Source organism: Silene latifolia, chromosome 9, assembly GCF_048544455.1.
Source record: "Silene latifolia isolate original U9 population chromosome 9, ASM4854445v1, whole genome shotgun sequence".
NCBI lineage: Eukaryota > Viridiplantae > Streptophyta > Magnoliopsida > Caryophyllales > Caryophyllaceae > Silene > Silene latifolia.
Genome location: NC_133534.1, coordinates 144031485 through 144053731, shown reverse-complemented (window position 1 = coordinate 144053731; position 22247 = coordinate 144031485). Strand labels below are relative to the sequence as shown.

General features: G+C 38.3%; 1 long non-coding RNA gene and 1 other non-coding gene across 3 annotated transcripts; both read left to right on the top strand.

The window, feature by feature from the left end:
• The first annotated feature begins 8118 nt into the window (after positions 1-8118).
• LOC141603537 (small nucleolar RNA R71) lies at positions 8119-8225 on the top strand. Its single transcript, XR_012525407.1, has one exon. It is a non-coding gene; the product is annotated as a small nucleolar RNA R71 (small nucleolar RNA).
• Positions 8226-18121: 9896 nt separating this feature from the next.
• On the top strand, positions 18122-21904 carry LOC141600122 (uncharacterized). 2 transcript variants are annotated; one of them, XR_012524173.1, is made up of 7 exons: positions 18122-18270; positions 18472-18563; positions 18971-19006; positions 19539-19669; positions 20391-20459; positions 20737-20790; positions 21487-21904. It is a non-coding gene; the product is annotated as an uncharacterized LOC141600122 (long non-coding RNA). The 2 variants fall into 2 exon arrangements; XR_012524174.1 differs by lacking the exon at positions 19539-19669 and having other exon boundaries at positions 18145-18270.
• Positions 21905-22247: the final 343 nt, after the last annotated feature.

Sequence of the window (22247 nt, the reverse complement as noted above, 5' to 3'; positions counted from 1 at the left end):
CGATGCAAGCTATACTATATGGATGCAATAACTAAATGTGACAATATTTTACAAATTTGAAATCTAATGCAATCCTAGATGAATGCAACTATGTGAATTTCTAACTAAATGCATGCGAAAAATTAAACATGAATGAGAGAATTTGGATTAAGGGAGAGATCATACTTGTCATTTTGGATTGAGAAGGGAGGAGATTGGGCCACCAACTCGGCCCCTCGGGACTAGGAGTCCATATCATCATCATCATCATTCTCTCCGGTACTAAACTCGGAGCCTTGAATCAAGTCATCGGGGTTGAAGGTGAGGTCACCTCCACTACAGCCGGTACCCATGAGACCTCCCGTGAAGTCTCCACTCATCATCATCACACCGCCATCACCTCCCGTAGAATCATCTCCCATAAAGGCCCCACCGGATCCCGAAGCACCCACGTCACTAGCAAAGTAGGGTCGGATGCCCCCCACCCAATGGGCGTCATGCCCCTCCGGTCGATACTCGGGCCTAGGGGGAAAAATGGGGGCGGAGAAGTAGTCCGGTTGGAGGTTAAGACCTCTGTGAACCATCCTCCCGTCCTTAGGGTAGTTCCCGTCGGGCCAAGTAAAGTAGGAAGGGTGTGGGGCATCAAAGGGGACGTAGTCCCGTCTACAAAAGTCGTCGTAGATCGGGTAGGAACCGGTGGATTGATCATAGTATATGCGGTCCAATTTCCGCCCCAATACATCCCTCTCACTAGCGGCCTTTGCCGTGGTAATGTGCATCCTCTCCATCCACTCGGTAAGGGAAGGTGGTAAGGGAGGATAGGAAGGTGGGTTCGAGGAGGACCCCTCACCGGGTTGGAATTGCCATGGTGGCGGTTGGTGAGTTTGTGGCAAGGTGTATTGGAGGGAGGAAGGAGTGTCCACTCTACGATCTCGTGAATACACACGTGGAACATTAGGAGGAGGTTGGTCGGTCGGTGGTTCTTCTTCAATTTGAAGGAGGTAGTCATCTTTGTCCTTCTCAATTTTAATGGCGGTGACATTGGGAAGTGGGATTGAATTCTTGTAATTGATTTGCCAATACTCCTTATCATCGATGGGGTTGACCTTAATCCACTCAAGGTTGTTGGCCAAGTAACGTTTGGTCAAATAAGTATCCCCGGGTATCCAATTCATGGTAGAAAGGTCTACCGGACGGTCCAAATTTCGAGCAATTCGGGTGATGATGCCACCCACATGTATTGGGACTTTTTGCCCCGGAGAATTGGCAATCTTTGATAAATGAATTGCAAGGTGGTGAGCCACATTAATTTTGAAGGCGGTGGGTTTTGTAAACAAGTAGGACCCCAAAATTTCAAGTTCATTGGTCCGAAATACCCACGGCTCATCCACCGCAAGAACAGTGCATCCCATAAATCGATGCCACACCCGAATGACGGGGTTGTGACAACTAATTGCGGCCCTCTTTACCCCAACCTTATCCTCTAGACCGGAAATCGCCTTCCACACTCGGGAATAATGAAAATCAGCGGGTGGGTTATGTGATGCGGCATTTTCCAACCCAAACATGTTAGCCAACCGACCCAATGAAATTGTGTGGTCCCGGTTCATAAGACGGAAACTAAGGGTAGCCACCATATTTGATTGTCGGTGCTTGCTAATCCGTAAACTACTCAAAAATTCCCAAGTGAGTCGGGGGTAAGTATATTCATACATAGAGTACATTCCCCTCATTCCTACCCCGACAAAAAGAGCTTCTGTCTCCCTAGCTAACCCGAGGGCCGATAAGGACGGATAATGTAGAAACTTAGTGGGGGTTAGGGGACGATTTTTAAATAGAATAAACTTACCCTTTTGAGTTTGGGTGGCAAACTCTACCGTAGGAAATTCCGGGTCGGGGTTTGTATCGGTCGCGGCGCGCTCAATCAACTCGGCTTGGGCCCTTGCAACATCGGCTCTTGTTCTCCTTCCCGCCATTGTGAAGATTAGAGGGAGTTTAGTGAAGGTAGGTGGAAGTTTGGTTGAGATTTGAGGGAGTTAGGGTGTATTTTGATAAGAAATGGAAGAGGAATGAAGGAGGAAAGTATGAAAAAATGTCGAAGTGAAGGAGGAAAAAGGGGATTAGTGGTTTTAATTTGGGTCTGCTGGGTGTGTTTTGCCGGTATGCGAACCGGCAGCCGGTCTGCCGGTTGAGCACACCCCCAATTTTCCTAATTTTTCGAATTTTTCCTCCAAAATCTTTGTTCTCGCTACCGGTGGACGAACCGGCTTCCGGTCCACCGGTAGAACACTCTCCTCAATCCCAATTTTTCTTTGACAGATGTGTCCAGCCGGTGGGCCGGCTGCCGGCCTGCCGGCAGAACACACTCCCTATCAGCATTTGTCAAGTTTTCAACAAACTCATGTGTGCCCTGCCGGTGAGCCGGCTGCCGGCCTACCTGCAGAACACAACACTCTTCAAATTTTCAACAAATCAATTTGGTCTCGGTGCCGGTGGGGGCACCGGCTGCCGGCCTACCGGCAGAACCCAACATTCAGCTCATTTTCAACATTTTTTCATTCAACTTGTTCAATTTTCACAAACTCGAAATTCGAGACTTTTCGTTGACCTTGGGATTCGTGTTTTCCACAACTACGCCGATGCATCATGTCGGGATTTCGGGTCAAACAAAAATAATGCTAGTTTTCTTCAAATGTGACCTCCGTCACCAATCCAAAGTTGACAAAGTATGGTTCCAAATCTCTCATTGTCTACCTAAAATGCATGCTATATACAAATGGTGGTTCTTGTGGAACTCCACCAAACCGATGATTGCTCGACTTTTGGGATCATTCATCCCCCAAGGATGGGGGATCTTCCAAATCAACTTCATTATGAGTCTCAATGGGGAGACCTTCATAGAAGTACTTAACCCGATGACCATTCACCTTGAAACACTCTCCCTTGTCATTCTTCAACTAAAAGGAACCGTAAGGGAACACGGCGACTACCTCAAAGGGTCCCGACCACGAGACCTCAACTTCCCGGGAAATAGTTGAAAACGGGAGTTGAAGAGTAGTACCTTATCACCCACAACGATCTCCTTTCGTGTGACTTTCGAGTCATGCCATTTCTTGGTCCTTTCCTTGTAAAGTCTTGCACTCTCATAAGCATCCATCCTCAACTCATCAAGTTCATTGAGTTGAAGAAACCTCTTGTTTCCCACGACATCTAAGTCATAGTTGAGCTCTTTGAGGGCCCATCTTGCTTTGTGTTCCAACTCGAGAGGTAAGTGGCAAGACTTACCATAGACCAACCGGTAAGGAGTAGTGCCGATTGGGGTCTTGCATGCGGTTCTTAGAGCCCACAACACATCGTTGAGCTTGGCACTCCAATCCTTCCTAGACTTGTTCACAACCCGCTCCAATATAGCCTTGATTTGTCTATTGGAGACTTCCACTTGCTCGTTTGTTTGGGGGTGGTAAGCTAGAGCTATCTTATGCTGGACACCGTACTTCTTGAGGAGTGCATAAATGGTTCGGTTGATGAAATGTGAACCACCATCACTTATAACGGCCCGGGGTACTCCAAAACGGGGGAAAATATAGTCTTTGAAAAGCTTGGAAACAACCTTTGAGTCATTGGTAGAGGCGGCTATTGCTTCGATCCACTTGGACACATAGTCCACCGCAACTAATATATATTGGTTGCCAAATGAAGATGGGAATGGCCCCATGAAATCCACCCCCCACACATCGAAAAGCTCAACTTCTAAGATGTTGTCCAATGGCATCTCATCTCTCCTTCCAATGTTACCTCTTCTTTGACAAGAATCACAAGAGTGTACCATGGCATATGCATCTTTGAATAGGGAGGGCCAATAGAAGCCACAATGAAGAACCCGAGCTTGGGTCCTAGATGTGGACAAGTGCCCTTCATAAGTGGTGGCATGGCAAGCTTGGAGAATTGCACGGCCTTCTTCTTGAGAGACACATCTCCGGTAAATCCCATCATTGCACCTTCTATAGAGGTAAGGGTCCTCCCACACATATCTCTTTGATTCATATCTCAACTTTTTCCTAGCTTGGTTATCAAATTCTTCGGGGATAAAGCTAGAACTCAAGAAATTGGCTATATCCGCATACCAAGGGGTGGAATGGGTAATAGCAAGGATAGAATCGTCGGGTAACCATTCATCAATAGGGACCCCATCGTCTTTGTCCCCTCGGGACTCTTTAGTTAACCTCGAAAGATGATCAGCCGCAAGGTTTTCGGATCCCGGCTTGTCCTTAATCTCTAGATCAAATTCTTGAAGGAGTAGCACCCATCTCAAAAGTCGGGGTTTAGCGTCCTTCTTCACCATCAATTGTCTTAAGGTGGTGTGGTCGGAGTAAACAACCACCTTAGACCCAACAAGGTATTGCCGAAACTTTTCCACGGCGTGGACAATTGCTAGCATTTCTTTCTCGGTTGTCGAATACCCGCGTTGTGTTTGATCAAGGGTCTTACTTGTATAATATATCACATGGTGCTTCCTATCCACCATTTGACCAAGTACCGCACCAACCGCGAAGTCCGAAGCGTCACACATGATCTCAAAGGGAAGGCTCCAATCCGGAGCCCGGATTATTGGGGTCGTGACCAATGCTCTCTTCAACCTATGAAAAGCTTCAAGACAAGATTCATCAAACACAAAGGCGGCATCTTTGAGGAGTAATGAGGTTAATGGTTTTGCTATATTTGAAAAATCTTTGATGAAACGCCTATAGAATCCGACGTGGCCTAGAAAACTTCTCACTCCCTTCACATTGGAAGGAGGTGACAAGTTCTCTATAACGGCAACCTTAGCACCATCAACCTCAATACCCCTACTAGAGACAATGTGACCGAGTACAACCCCTTCCTCTACCATAAAATGGCATTTTTCCCAATTAAGGACGAGGTTGTGCTCCTCACATCTCTTCAACACACTAGTCAAGTTTTCAAGACCATGATCAAACGAGTCCCCATGGACACTAAAGTCGTCCATGAAAACTTCCATGCTTTTCTCTAGAAAGTCTGAAAAGATTGCCATCATGCACCTTTGAAAGGTGTCGGGCGCATTGCAAAGCCCGAATGGCATCCTACGATAGGCATAGACTCCTATTGGACAAGTGAAGGTTGTCTTCTCTTGGTCATCCGGGTGGATGGGAATTTGGAAGAACCCGGAATAACCGTCTAGAAAGCAATAGTATGCATGGCCCGCGAGCCTCTCTAGCATTTGGTTTATGAAGGGAATCGGGAAATGGTCTTTAAGGGTGGCGGCATTAAGCTTCCTATAGTCAATACACATGCACCACCCGGTCACCAGTCTAGTAGGTAGGGTGGTCCCATCCTCTTGTTCAACCATTTGTACCCCCCCCCCCCCCCTTCTTTGGTACCACGTGAACCGGACTAACCCATTTGCTATCGGTTATTTGGTAGATAATACCGGCCTCAAGTAATTTCAACACTTCATTTTTAACCACCTCGGCCATTTTAGGGTTTATCCTCCTAAGACCATCTACCTTGGGTTGACTCCCCTCTTCCAAAACAATTCTATGCATGCACAAACTCGGGCTTAAGCCCTTGATGTCATCAATGCTATACCCAAGTGCCCCTCTATGAGTTTTCAAGATTTCCAAAAGCTTCTTCTCTTGGGACTTACTTAGGTTAGCATTTACGATCACCGGATAAGCCTCCCCCTCATCAAGGAAAGCATACTTGAGTGAGGGAGGTAGGGGTTTGAGTTGTACCTTTGGAGGGAGAAAGCCCTCCACTTTCTTCAAAAGTTCCTCATCAACTTCATGATCTTCCTTCATAGCCTCATCATGCAAGGAGATTTAGAAAACCTCTTCCATCTCCGCTTCTTCACGGGCTACTTCATGTACCACCTCATCTATCAACTCAATAGTGCTCAACCTTTCCATCTTTGGTCCTTTCATCAAATTCGGTAGGTTAAATTCGACGTTGTTGCCCTCAATTTGGAAGGTTAGCCGCCCATTCTTCACATCAATGAGTACTCCTCCGGTAGCCAAAAATGGCCTACCTAGGATGATGGGAGTATGGCTATCCTCCAGAATATCAAGGACAACAAAATCGGTGGGAACTAAAAGCTTTCCAACCTTGACGGGTATGTCTTCAAGCACCCCCATAGGGTGCTTGACGGACCTATCCGCCAATTGGAGAGTCATTGAAGTGGGAGCAAGGTTTTGAATGCCGATTTTCTTTGTAACCTTTAAAGGAATAACACTCACACTTGCTCCCAAATCACAAAGAGCTCTAGATATGAAAACACCACCAACTACACATGGGATTGAAAAGCTTCCCGGGTCACCAAGCTTAGTGGGCATTTTATTAAGGATATAAGCACTACATGCCTCTTCCATAGCCACTATTTCTTGGTCACCCAAGACTCTTTTCTTTGTCAAAATATCTTTTAAAAATTTTGAGTAGGTTGGCATGTTCATAATCACCTCCGTAAAGGGTAGGGTAACCTCAAGTTTCTCAAGCATATCACAAAACTTGGCATACTTAAGGTTTTCCCTACTCTTTATGGCTCTTGAAGGGTAAAGAATTTTTGGAACAAGTTGAGAATTGGAAGGTACCTTTGGAGGAGCCGAATTCTTTGTTACCTTTTTAGAGTATTGCAAAGGCACTTCTTCAATAGCTTCCTCCTCATAAGGGAGGTCTTCCACATATCTATCAACATCCTTGTCCTCTTGAACTACCCTTCTAGACAAATCTTCACAAGCTTTCTTCCCTTTCTTATCTTCACTAGCTTTACCCGACGGTTCAATGGGTGAGCTTTCCCCTTCACCATTCATTTCCAACTCATTCCCCTTGGGATCTTCATCAACCTCCACCACAAGGTCCTTATAGGGGTCCTCAAGCTCTACACCGCTCCTTAGCACTACCGCATGAGCATGGTGGCTATTTGAGGCATCCTTGGAGCTTTGTCCTTGGGCCAATAGACCACCGGGCAGCCGTTGAGGGTTAGCCATAGCATGAGAAGCCATCCTAGATTCCATCTCTCTCATGTCCTTAAGGAAGGTAGCCCTCAAGTTTGCTTGTTCTTGTTGGGTTGCCTTAGCAAAATTTGTCATCTCTTGACTATGTTGAAGTTGCATGTTCTTTATCATCTTCAAAAGCTCAACTTGAGAGAGCTCACCTTGGGGTTCTTGATAAGGTTGGTTGGCTATGGGTAAAGGGAACCCATAGTCATACCGAGCATTGGAACCATGGTTGTTGTTTTGTCCCCCTTGGAAGTTAGCTCTAGGACCATTGTTGTTGAAGTTTGATCCTTGACCTTGTTCTTAAAACCCTTGAACATACCCTTGCCTAAATCCTTGGTTTGCTTGGTTCACTTGATCCCCTTGGTAAAACCCTTGGTTGCTCTGATTTCCACCAAGATCTTGGTATCCTTGTGGTTGATTCCCATAATTTTGGTTTTGATTGTTGTTTGGCCATTGGTTTTGATTCCCGGGATTAGTTCTTTGGTTGGGGAATATTCCCCCTGGTTGAGCAAAACCGGGTGGATTGTTTGGGGCTTGTGGTTGAAGATGTTGTGGGTTTTGAACATTGTCACTTTTATAGCTAAAGTTCGGGTGGTTCCTTAAACCGGGGTGGTAGAAATTGGTATTTGGATTGTAGACGTTTGGGTTGTTGAAAGGTAGTCTTGTGGGTCTTGAATTGTTGTTAAAGCTTTGAAAAGCGTTAACCTCTTGTACATTCTCTTCGTAGACACCATTGTAATTGTTGGCACACAAGTCATATGTATGACCACTCCCTCCACAAAGCTCACAACTTGAAACTTGAACCACTTCCTCCATGGGTGGCCCATGTGAGGTCGCGGCTTGGTGCACTTGATTTCTTTGAAACTTCTCAAATTGTTTTGTGAGTAAGTCGGGCTTGGCATTTGTCTCGGAGTTGGAAGGGTTTTCCTTAGGGAACTTCCCATTCCTTCTTAGCATGTTTCCTCTAGAACCATAGTTTGCTTCCGAATCTTCCATTTTCTTGATCAATGCCGTGCCCTCTTCATCATTCAAGTGATCAAATCCTCCCCCCGCGGAGGCATTTACCATCTCCTTAGTCCTCGGTAGGAAAGTTTGAAAGAATGTTTGAGTGATGTACCATTCCGGTATTCCATGGTGGGGACAACTTGCTATCAAGTCTTGATAACGGTCCCAAGCTTCACCCAAAGACTCTCCGTCCTCTTGTTGAAATGTATGAATCTCATTACGGAGCATCGCGGTCTTTGATAAAGGGTAATATTTGGCCATGAATGCTTTAGCCAAGGCATCCCATGTAGTGAAGGTATCCGGTGGGTGAATGTTCAACCATCGGTCCGCCTTGCCCGTCAATGAAAACGGAAACAACATCATTCTCAAGGTGTCTTCGGACACCCCATTCTTTTTCATCATTGAAACCTTCCTCTTAAACTTCCGGAGGTGAGCATGGGCATCCTCTTCAATATGTCCCCCGAACAAATCCTTCTCAATCAACCCGACTTGGGCGGGATGCATTTCAAAGTTGTTTGGGGCCAAGGTGCCAAAATTGATAGGGTTACATGAATCATTATGGTTAGGCCGGTTATGATCTCTAAGAGCCATTTGCGGTGGTGGATTTGGTATTTGATGTGGTGGTGTTTGAGGTGGGCTATTAGAATTAGGGAAGTTATGAAAAGGGTTTTCTAGTAGAGTCTCAATTGTGAGGTTTGGTTGAAGTGTAGTTGTGGTATCAATATTTTGTGGGATGTGTGAATTTGGTTAGTCAAAGTTTGCTTGAGGGGAACTATTCCTAACACTCTCAAGGGTCCTTGTCCTCAAGGTTCTAAAAAGCCTTTCGGGGTCGGAGTTGAAGAGTAGAGCTTGGTGGTTCCTTCTAGGCATGCACTCAACAAACCGTTAGTCTCCTAGTGTCTTTACACACTGGGGGAAGGCAAGAAATCACACACTCTACAAAGAACACACAACTACTAAAACAAACTAACAATTGAGATAAGACTAAAGCAAAGACTCTAAGAAAAACTAAGTATAACCTAACGCCATCCCCGGCAACGGCGCCATTTGATGTGTAAGTTTTAACGATAGAGTCAAGTCGCTTACCACCAACAAAATTAACCCAATTTAAGCTTAAATCGGGGTCGAACCACAAGGATGGAAGGGGTTTCTACTTAGTCTAAGTAAGAGTCTAGTCTAGTAAAAAATGAAGAAAAGGGGTTTGATTTAAACTACTTAATGCAACTAAACAAACTATTGAAGAAATATATGTTCAATTGATTAAAGGCTAGGGTTTTCGGGGTTATCTACATGAACTATGGGCAAACAAGTCGATTTAAATAGTCTATGATGAAGGTTTGTCCTAGGATGGGAATCAATCTCTTGATTATCCTAAAGGTGATTACCAACTCTCATTGAGCAACTACCCATTCTAAAGCATGCAACAAGACTACCACAAACTCTCATTTAATGGAGGAATTAAGCAATCAAGACAAAAGGCACAAGTTCTCACTTACACAATTTATCAAACACCTTGTATGCAATACTAAGAAAGACAAATTCTACACCATAGACTCAAAACAATCAACCTATCATGCCCAATAATCCGATTTAGACTCCCCCTAAACCCTAGAAGGGTAACTACTCACTCATGTTTAGATTGTTGAAACAAATAAATGGAGAAGAACAAACAACAAAAGGAGAAGACATAGTAATGATTCTAGCAATTATAAAAGACAAATCAAGATGTAAACAATTGATTAACAAAGTAAATAAGAGAAGAGATGTACCAACAAAAGTAAAGATGATTGCTTTGATTGAATAAATGAAGGAAATCCTCCAAAATCTCCCAATACAATCCTCAAAAACCAAGTGTAAACAATTGATTCTCACTAATACTAACTAATTTCACTAATTAATTAATAATTATTATGGAAAGATTAAAGCTTGATTAAGGAAAGATTATAATAATTAGGGAAAGTTTTCAGATCTGGGGTTATGTTTACAATTGATTAGGGGAGGGGTATATATAGTCTCTCATAAGATTAAGAAGAAAAGAGGAGAAAAGAGGAGAAAAGCCCAAAATCCAAGTCACCAATTTCTTTGCGTTCTGCAGGTGGATTTCAGGTTCGGTTACCGGGCAAAGCACGGTCAAAAAACTTGAAGTTTGGAAATAGCTGGCAAGTGTGTTCTGCCGGTGGACCGGCTGTCGGCCTGCCGCTAGAACACTGTCTTCAAAGTCTTCAAATTCTTCCTTGTGTTGCGTTCTACCGGTTGACCGGCTACCGGTGTGTCTGCCGGTAGCGAGACCAAACAAAAATTAGCTTCTAACTCCAATTAAATTCCTCCTGCTGTGCTCTGCCGGTGGACCGGCTGCCGGCCTGCCGGCAGAACACAGCCTTCAGCATACTTCTTCCTTTTCCTTGGCAAAGTGGGGGGGTGGGTGTTCTGCCGGTGTCCAGACCGGCTGCCGGTCTGCCGGCAGAACACAATTCTCAGCATTTTTCACCTCTTCTTCATGTAAAAGCATTGGAATGCCTTCCTTGCCCCAATTCCTCTATACTCGACTCGATTCCTGCAAGAGGATACACCAAATCACAGGTACGGGGATTGGGCACAAAATACATGGAAAGGCATATAAAACCGACTCGATATGAGTCGGAATGCGTAAAAGAAAAAGGGAAATTTGGTGCAAATAAATCTTATATCAATAGAATCACCCTACTATTCTTTCGTTGTGAGATATATAATTTAATTATTTAGACGTAGTATGTTCACCACGCCTACATTATTTTTCAATGTGAAAGATATAACATACCAAGAAGTAAATGTCTCTTCTTAAAAAAATCACTATTGTATACATATTATTTTTCTTTGAAGGTAAAACCACTTAGTCTCGATCATTACTCTACATCGTACATATAATGACTCATTAATGCTCTATTAGTGCATTCAGGAGACAACCATTAGTAAAATCTTTAGTTTTATACTGTGTTAGGAGACTACCATTAGTAAAACCCTTTATTTTGTACTGTGCTTTAACTTTGTGTATGTGTAATGTTGTTCATTAGATAGAGATCTCTACATCGTACATATAATGACTCATTAATGCTCTATTAGTGCATTCAGGAGACAACCATTAGTAAAATCTTTAGTTTTATACTGTGTTAGGAGACTACCATTAGTAAAACCCTTTGTTTTGTACTGTGCTTTAACTTTGTGTATGTTGTAATGTTGTTCATTATAAGTTGCCTATGTGACACCAATATTAAGTGATTTTTACTTCTCTTGTTCATGTTCTTAACTCTTTCCCAGGTAGTTATCATCAATCTCCACTTTATTTTTTATATCATATCGTAGAGATAATGATAGAAAATCTTAAGAGAGCTCTTTAAAATAATATTTATGAGACTCAAAAATTTTTGGGCTGATACATAAGTTTCAAATATGTCTCCTATTTATAATCATAGGATCACACTACCTTATACTAATCTTTCGATGTGGGACAATTATACTATTTATATGTAGTATATTTACCACACCTACTTATTTTCCAATGTGGGACAAAACATACTAAAAAGTACACAATTTTACATATTAAGAAGTACACCATCTTTAATATGTGCAAATAATATGAAATCTATACTCCAATGATAGCATTTTTTACCACAAAGCTAATTATATTATTTTCATAATTTTTTTAGCGATATTTTTTTGCCAAATGAAATGTAAAAGTTTGATATAAAAATTGGAAATATCACTTGAATATAATTTAGGAAATATACATATTATAATAATTAAAAGATTCTCCATTTTATTTTTTACATCAAAAATTATACTTTCCTAAATTGATTTTTGATGATGTGGACGCTCTCAGATCGCTCGAAAAAACTCTCTTTTATATATATATATATATATATATATATATATATATATATATATATATATATATATATATATATATATAGATTATGGAGAAAGGCAATGGGAGCTTATATAGGTTTTGGTTCTAGGGTTTGAGCCGTTTAGAGAGTAGGAAAGTCATATACTCGATTTAGGAAAGCGATCTTTCTCTCTATCTTTTCATACGATTTCTCTATCTTTTCTTGCTGGCTATGGAAGGATAGAAGATATAGGATATAGGTTACTTAGTTGGCAAGCCAAGAAAAGGCGGTGGAGGAGCTTGGAGCTCAAGAAAGAGCTCCAAAAGCTCACGCAAAACAGGGTATGGTGCGGGTTGGAGCTGCTGTTTTGCGGGGCTGTTTTGAGCTTGGTTTGTGGTTGGCTTGGATGTGGCTATGAGTTTAGTTAAGGCTTGACATATGGGCTAGGCATAAGGTGGAATATGGGCTAAAGAGAGGACGAAATTGAAGGTGTTTGGAGCGGGTTTTGGAGCTGCCAAAACAGGGGCACGGGTTGGAGGTGCGCTGCATTGGACGTGTTTTTGGACGAGATTAAGGAGGGGATTTGGGCTGTCTTTGGTGGGGCTCGAACTTGGGTTGGAGGGGAAGGTATTGGTTCAAAGGTTTCCTCAAAACTCGTGCCAAAACATGGCCCAAATCGCGTCAAAAATCGCTCCTTAAAGCGCTTTAAAACGGGTTTTAAAACCGCTTTAAAAAACTCGAACTTTCGAATTAAATAAAACGATAAATAAAAACCGTCACAAAATCACATTTGATCTTTTTAAACCAAAAAAAATCAAAATAAACAAACTTGATTTTTTAAACCAAAATCAATTAAAAGCTTTTAAAAACAATTTATAACGATAAATCGTAAATAAAAACTCCCGACTCGAATTACATTCAAATCGAATGAAATAAATTACATTTATTCCATGAATCATCAAAGCTTAAATAAATGAAATAAAAAATTTTATTTCATAAATTTTCAAAGCACAAATGTAAAGAAACAAATAACCATTTTTTTCAAAACCAATCAAAATGTCAATTTAAATTAACAGAAACCGTTGACATAACCTTGCTTGACATCCATGTGACGTATCCATATCACGAGCACGTCAATTGAGAATACATGTGTCCTATCGTCATCGGGTGGCTGACGAGTTCTCTATAAATTCCAATATCGAGAGATATGGTTATCTACACATCCTCTTCACCACAGTGTACATATGAGTCCCATATACCTCTGCACTCCAGTGTTTTTTGACAATGTTTTTAAACTCAGGAACTTTTGCCCACATATTGAAATACCTAAAAGGAATGTTCCTCTTCTTATTATTCTCTTCAAGCTGTATGATGCATGGACAATAGTCATACAAGCCTTCAGGAAGAAAATTGGCATAGGAATCAGGAAACAATTGAAGTCATTCATCATTTATTAGAGCCCTGTCAATCCTGCTATACACCCTTGCCTTTGCCTCTTGTTTGTTCGTCCAGGTAAAGAAAGAGCCCACAACTTTAATATCCTCAACGCCACAGTATTGTACACGGTCCTGAAAAGGAGAGATCTCAGCAGAAGTTATCTGAGATCCTACTCTCTCATTAGGAAAATACACATTGTTAAAATCCCCTCCAATAAGCCAAGCTCCTGACACCTTCTGCTGATAAGCTTTCAAAGTTTTCCACAAAGCCTTCCTTTCTGCTACCTTGTTAAACCCATAAACAAATGTAATCCAAAACACTCTATTTCTCCCTTTTTCAGTAAACTTAGCATGGATTGTTTGAGCAGTAATATTCTGAATATCAGCCATATAATTTTGAGGATTCCACAACATCCATAACCTCCCCCCTTTGTGACTTTGGTGATTAGTACATATAGCCCAATTATTACAGATAGTGTTTCTCACTTTCAACCACTTGTTATTTTCAATTCTAGTTTCTATGAGACCAAAAACATCTACCATATTCATATGCAGGAATCTTCTTATATCCATCTGCTTATTTATCTTATTTAGGCCTCTAATATTCCAAAATCCTATACTACCCATTATCACTTTGTTGACCTGTATCACTTCCCACCTCCTTATTTTCCAGAACAAACTTCTTCAGTGAATTAGTGACTGCTTCCAAGTATGTGTGTCCTCTTGGAGTGATGTTGGGAAGGTGAGTATCCTGCCTACTTAGATGAGAAACTTGCTGACCAAGAGATACCACTCTCTTATCCCCAATAACACCCAAGTTGGGAGTAACCACTAAGTTTACTAGAGGTACTATCACTTTCTTTCGCCAGACCTGTGGTACCTTCTTAGGTTCTGCTTTCTTCCTACATTGTCCTGTAGCATGCCCAATACCATTACATGTGTTGTAAGTTATTGGGAGCCAATCATATTCCAGTCTGACCTTCTTTTCCACCCCTTCCTCATCTAAAAAACACTGAGAATCTGGGAAACTTTGATTCACTTTCACTTCTATCATCAATCATGCATATCCCAGAAATGTTTTCTTCTCCGTAGCTTCATCTCTCCTAATCACCTTGCCTACCAGGCCACCAAGTTTGTTCAAACTTCAGCACCATTGTTACTCGTTGCTCCATCCTCAATATTTAGTGTAGTTATAGTATCTGCTACTATTTTAGGATTAATAGTAACTTTATTATTAATTTTGGAGTTATTTAATGCAGGTTTCCTAGCTCTAGCCATTACTCAGATCCCCAAATTGATTGTATTGTTTTCAGAGCTTTTTCTCTCTCTACATTCTCTCTCAAGTTTTTATTATCCTTGTAACAATTCTTTTTCTTTATATAAAATTTTGAAATTATATAATTTTAGCATTTTATGAATGTAACTTTGCTGCTTTACTAGTGTAACTTTGGTGCTTTACTAATGTAACTTTGATATTTTTTGGTCATTTTGTATATAAAATTTTGAATTTATGTAATTTTAGTCAAGTGAATGTAATTTAGTGTAACTTTGATCCTTTACGAGTATAACTTTGGTCATTTACGACTGTAACTCTGGTCCTATATGAGTGTAACTCTGGTCCTTTTTTAGTGTAACTCTGCTCGTTTGTGAGTGTAACTTTGACCCTTTATAAGCGTAACTTTCACTAGTAGAAAAACATTAATTTGCGGCTCTTGATTTGAGGCGTTTTTAGCAAGTCGCAGCAAATACAAATTCATTTTTTTTATTTTTTAAATCTAAAGTTGCATTTGAGGCTTTTTTTTACTTAAACGCCGCAAATAAAATCCATCTCCAATGCAACTATACAAGACACGAAGGTCAGAGGCCACATACTCACATCAATACTATATATTAAATCCAGAAACCAAGGGACTTCAATGTAATTAAAGAAAGTTATACAAATTAATTATACTATATAGTTTTAAATCAATAGCACCGTGTGATGGACCCGATTAAGGGATCTCAATGCAAATATTATATAGTTTGATTTAAAACTAGTTGAGATCCCGTGCTAAAGCACAACATTTGTGAGGTTTACATTAATTGAGCTTGTAAAAATTAAATTTTTTTACATAAATTAGTGATAGTTATAATAGTATGTTGTCATGTACTGATTATAATATTAATAAAATTTAAAAAAAAGGTTTACTATTCAGTGGACTTTTAGATTAAATTATTTTTATGTGAATCTATTTTTATTATTAAAAATAATGATAGCTGCCTATTATGGAATAACATAATCTAATATAGGGTCAGTACTCTGTTATTATAAAGCATATATTGACCTTATAACGGAAACACATATAAACAGTATACGTTACATTTAGAAGGACGATTTATTACAAACAACTAAAATATTATTTACTCCTATATTCGTTTTTCTTTTATTTTTAATAGGAAAATTAGAATTATTGATTCTTACTCCTTATCCTTTATTAAGAACAACCAATATTAATGAAGATTAGTTAACTTAAAAAAAAAGGACAATTTATTTTAGAAAAAAACAAATAAAATTGAAACTTTATCAACTCCAACCACCAACTTAAAAAATAACAAATTAGTATACTACGGGTATATTAAGCGTGAATAATGGCAGTGTTAATCCTATTTTAGTTGACATTTGATTCGATTGTAATATTTTATTCTGTAGATGAAAGTTTTAGTTAATAAATTAAAAGTCATCATTTTAAGGTGGGCCTATCATATTTATCAATTAATTGAGCGGAAATTGTGAGCAACTCTTATTCTTTTAGTTTAGAGGGGATGAGTTAAAAATGGGGCAACAACTAAATCTCGTAAGAATAAGAATATTATTTGGTATATTTTATTTAAGATGAAAGATTTGTTCACACATTGGTCTTGAAAGATACTTCTACTAAAAATTATATGTTCACTTGTTAGGCCCAATTTGTATAGAATATTTCAATAGAATAATATAGCCAAATATAGAAGGTTCAATTTCTTACTAAAAATTTGAGCGGGAAAAATTCTAGAGTTTCTTATTCTTTTAGTTTAAGGGAGATTAAATTATATAGAAGCTTGGTAATTTTCCTAAACATGGTCAATTTCCTTAAAATAAAATAATTAATTAAGATGGTCAATTTCCTTAAAATAAAATAATTAATTAAGATGGTCAATTTCAAGGAGATTAAAAGAAAGAAGATGTTTGATCATTTTCCTAAATATTTATAGAAAACTAGAAGAGGGTCAATTTCCTTAAAATAAAATAACTAATTAGTATATATACATGCACACCTATGGTATTAATTATTATCATCATAAAATTATATATTAAATTTAAAATCTATGCAATTTTATTAAATATTAGATGTATAGAGATGTTAATTATTTAACATACAAAAATATAATAAGTAGGTTATAAATAATTCAAGTTAGATTTCATAATACTGTATATAATATTGCATAATTCTTTCGATTTGATTTGATGCATGTATGTAATATATTTATATAAATATATATTCCTCTTAAAATTGTATGCCTAAGTAGTAAAATTAATTTCGTCAGTAAAGAAAAGAATTGTAGTAACATTGGATAGAGTTATATGATAGTAATCACTCATTTGAATAGTAAAAGTAACAATATTATCAACGAGATTAGTGAGAGTGGTAAAAACAACAACGGGAGTAGTGAAATAATCAATATTAATGCGGCAATAGTGAAATGATCAATATTAATGCGGCAGTAGTGACAGTAACAATAATTACGACGGGAGTAGTGAAAGTAACAATGATTACGGGCAAGTATTGAAATTTTATTACTATTGTTTCATTAATAAGAGTAAAATATTAATAGCGGGAGTAATGAATTTGTCTCAAAATTTATTTCATCGTAATTTTAGGATATGTTATAAAAAATATATTGATAATAAATTTATGGGTTATGCAACTTTAAATAGTTTTATTTAATAAAAAAAAAATTTAATGGTAAGTAGAGGTAGCCCGGACGAAGTCGGACACCAATACAATACCTTATTTCATTTATGGTTTTAACATCAATTAGAATGTAATGCTACCCACCTATTGTAGATGGGTACCTTATTTCATTGGGTGGTGCTCATTCATGTACGAGTTTTACTCATTCATGAACGTAAATGACCATAATATCCCTTTAATTTTAATAATTTCATTTTAATACCCTCCTTTCAATCTCTATTTCTCTTCTTCATTTACTCTTTTCTCACTCTAACTACCACCATCGAACCACCACGCGTCGCCACCATCCACCACCCGACTCCGACTCAGAGTCCCGAAATAAAAATAAAAAAATAGTAAAACTTACTAAAATAAGTACAAAACATTTATCAAAAAAAAAGAAAAAAGAAAATGAAAAATTCGAAAATATGCAGAGTAATCAACGTAACTCATCTACTATTTGTTGTGGCTTATTGCGATTTGGATGTGTCATGTCCACAAATCACAAATCCTACAAGTTTAATTACAGTTGGTGCTATTTGTTGTGCCTATGTGCTAGACTAATTATTAGAGTTGGTTTCGTTGTTATGCGAGTTTAATTACTTGATTGATATGAACCCTAATTTAATTAGTGTAAACAAACCTTAATATAATTAATAAAATTAAGAATTAGAATTATTACCTGATCGATACAAGAATTAACATATATAATTGTGTAATTTGACGGATTTGCTTAATTTTGTTTATTTGATTAATTTTGTGAGGGAGAGAATAGAGAGAATTAGAGAAAATTAGACAAAGAGCATACTATGAAAGAATAATGAAAAAAAGTGCATGAAAGAGATACCGACAGCAACTACGATTTCATTTGGAAACCCAATCTCTCTCTTGTTCCCTCATATCACGCACCCACCACCACTATCCTTCTACCCATATCCCTTACTCTTGGTAGCCGACTTGCCTACGATCTACGACGGCATAATGTACAACGGCATGCGGACCTGTATGAGTCTCCTCCTTACTCCTCCGGCTTTCTTCATATTCACCTTAGAATAGGCATAATTTCTCAATTTTAAAGAGTATTGTTCATAATTAGGGTTTTGGGTATTTATTTATTTAAGTCGAAAGTTATTCTAATTAGTAGCATTAAGTTCTTATTTGATGTTATCTATTGTTAATCGTAGCGTGATTGCTGTATTTTCAGTTTTGGCGTCGAACAGATTCAATTTGATCTTACGGGTTTATGAATCGCCCACCAGAACATGAGATTTGGACATGCATCTCTCCTACCATCATGTAAGTTCTTCAATCACGCAATTACTAACTTTCGATTGCCATCCTACCATCATGCATTTCTCCTACCTCGCAATTGATTATTGTTAGTTAAATTCATACTAACACCTATATTTTTTTATAAATTTATTTGGATGTTCTTCAGAACCAATTCTAGAGTTAGATACAGAATTAGGGTTTACAATTGAATTGGGGGGTTTTTGTACAAATTCAAAACGGTTGTTGATTCTTTGTATAATTATGTTTACACGATGTCGTAAGTGAAAGTGTCGAGGGGTCTTAACTGGTTGCTAGAAAAGCACTTGGTTTTTATATGCTTTTTTTTTTTTTTTTTTAATCTTGGTAGCTAAATATACTCAAGTATACAAGTTAGGACTAACAAGGAATTGTCTTACTCTGAAAAATTGCAGGATTAGTTAACAGCGTACAAGCAAGCAAGCAAATTGGTATGTTCTCCCGATTTTTTTTGTGTCAAACTAGCCATTGATACTGTCATTTTTTTGCCAAGTTGTGATGAACATGAGATGTTGCACAGTATTATAATAGTAAAGGGAATGCTATTTCTGAAATCAGTAGTGTATTCGTTTTTTTTTGGGTAAAATTTAAGCTTTTCATTGAAGGATAAAAACTCAAAAAACATTTACATCACAATCCATTCTATCACTAATCAGTATAATTATAAAATGAAGTAGAGCAGAAAGCTAGCTAGAGCATTACAAATTAGGAATGAATCAAAAATCAAGCATAGAACTTTTAGTCATTATCTTGCGCTCCTATTTTTTCCATCAACAGCTGATCTTTCCTTTGCATCTCCCCCTTGAGCATTTGTCTAATTCTCATTATGATAGTAATCTTTATTTCTTGTGCAATCAGATTAGGTCTTTGCAGCACTCCATTAAGTCTACATTTATTGCCATGACTGATGACTATGATGCCCATAGCCTTCTCCTCAGTTTTGATCCCCTACTTTGTTTACAGCATTGCAGTGAACAACTACCAGGAATGTTCTACTGCCACCACTGTTCAGTTGGGAGATAATTTCACTGTTGTACATACATTTAAAGAACAGGCGATCCCTGCTCTCTTCCTCCATTGCACACAAATAGCAGGTGTTATTGTCACTGAGGCCATATTTGTAAAGTCTGTCTTTAATATTAGAAGTATTCCTAACAACTAACCATCCTATGAAAGAGTGTTTTGGTATTTGCCAATCATTCAAAATAATATTATGCCATTCTCATTTCATTCCTTTATCTCTGAACTTTTCATACCAATCATTTACTATATGTAGATCGTATTATTCCATGCTAGGCTCCCTCCATTGTTCTCCTTCATCTGTTCCTAACAGAACAGATTTTTTTCCAACCCCAACTGCTTCTGTTTTAGGCTCATAGTCAGTTTAGTCATGCCCTCTCAGATATACATGCTGAACCCATTTAACCAAAGATCATCACTGCAACCCACCATATTAACTTTCCAAGTAGTGTATTCGTTATCTGTTGAACTATCGTCATTTTTGATATTGTAGTCTTTTAACTTACTTTTGTCATCAATTTTTTGCTAGAATTTTCAATCATATGTCATGTTATTCAATTGTGTTGATGACGGCATCTTTGATTTCTGTGTCATATTTAGACGTTTTCTTTTGTTTCTGGGTAACTTTAATTTGCTACAGGAATATATAGATGAATAATGGTTAGGCTGTTGTTATGAATTTAGTTCTGTTATTGGAACTCGTAGCTATATACTTTGCAGATTGATAGTTTGTATGCCAACAGAATGAAGTAAAGGTGGCTAAGACACATAGTGCTTTTTAACACACTTGAACAGGTACTCGACAAAGTTTGTGGCAAAAAACGAAGCAAGTTCTGTTTGACCAATATGCCTTTGAAATTGCTGGTAATTTGTTTTATCAACTTCTTACACATTTCTTGTGAAGATGTGATAATTAGGGTTTAAAGCTCATGAAATTGGGATTTTTTTATGCAATTGAAATCTGTCTTCCAGCTTGTAGTACTATTTCAGGGGTTGTCATTTGGTTTTAGTTAGTCTTGCCGACTTGAATAATGTTGGACATTCTTCTTCTCATCTTTGTTACATGCATCTTTTTCTTGTGATTTAATTAGGCAATTGGGTGTTGATACTTTTCTAATTCCTTGTGTATGTTGTTGTACAGGTGTGGTTTTTGGGTTTATTTCATATGGATGTATTTCATCAAAGCCTCGAACAGGTAGAGTTTGAATGAATTAATGATGAACCTTGTTGAGAAAAATTCATAATTTTAAGTAACGCCTTATTGTTCTCGTCGTCTCATATTTATGTTGGGTTTTACATGCGGAGCAAGTGTTACTTATTGCTATGTCATTCTAAAGTGTCTCTTTCTTGACGGTTCATGTGCAGATTTGATTGAGTGTTTGATTTGCTTGGGCTTGAGTGGAAAACTGAGAAATTATTATATTGAATTTCTTGATTGCGTACTAGTAGACCTGTAGGTTGGTAGGTTTGCCGCTGTTTTATTACCTAGGGCGATGTTAGATTTGTTTAGCGTTGCTTAACTTCATTCCTCATATTCTTATTCTTATTAGAGTGAGAACATCATATTCGCTGCTTCTGATCTACTAGTTGCACCTCTGTAGGGCAGTCAAATCTGTTGATTTGTTGATTTTGGTCGTGGGAGTTGAAGGTTTGGGGTGACCTGCTATCATTTGTATTTCTTGTAGTAACTGTGTGATTTTACAATTGTGGGTTCGAACAATCATTGATGGAAGTGAGAAACAATAGAGTTTTTTAGCTATCTTTCTATCATTAGATGTCGTCTTTGCTGCTGTTAAGGAAGTAATTTATGGCCCATTTAGTACATCACCTAGCTATCTTTCTATCATTAGATGTCGTCTGTCCTTTTCACATTTTATTTTGTTTGATTCAGGTTTGCTCGGTCTCCACTGAAGCTGGTTACAAGATTCCCCAACCATCCCGAGTTTGGGACACTGCATGATAACTTTGTGCAAGATTCTGACTAGTTTCTTTTTTTTGAGGGCGTATGTCTCCTCTGAAGTTTTTTTTGTATTCTATATCATTGAATAAGCTAATATGGTGGTGTTGGTGTAGGTAGTCGAGGATCAGGGCTTGGTTGTTGTCTTTACTTGCAGGAAATCAGACTTCGGTTCCCTCATGGATCATACTCTTGGAATTTTTAGAAGTTTTAGATTAGAAACAAACTTCAGTTCCTTTGTAATGTTGTAACTAGGTTTGTGACCCGTGAAATTCACGGGTTTATATGTTTTAGTTTTGATATTTTTATCGTATTATATTTGTTCGAGCAATTATTGGTTTATTTTTTTAAATCGAATCCTGCGAGTGACAATGTAGTAGCTACTAATTTTGAGAAACTTGACAACGGAGCAATGACAAAGACGACTCATTATATATAAGTGTGTTTTACTCTACAATATAATAAAGTGAGTTTTTTAAATATTAAAAGTTGAAACCATCCATATATAATAAATTTCGTTTGGAAAAATCTTCAATCAGGCCTTATAAGATTGTAAACTCAATACCTTAGTATAGTCATCTCCAAATTATTTTTAGAGCTCTACATCTACCCTCTCGTAGAAATATCTTTGAAGTCTTGTTACCCCGTGCATGCTTCAAATATTATTTACATCCGAAAAACATTTATTATATCGA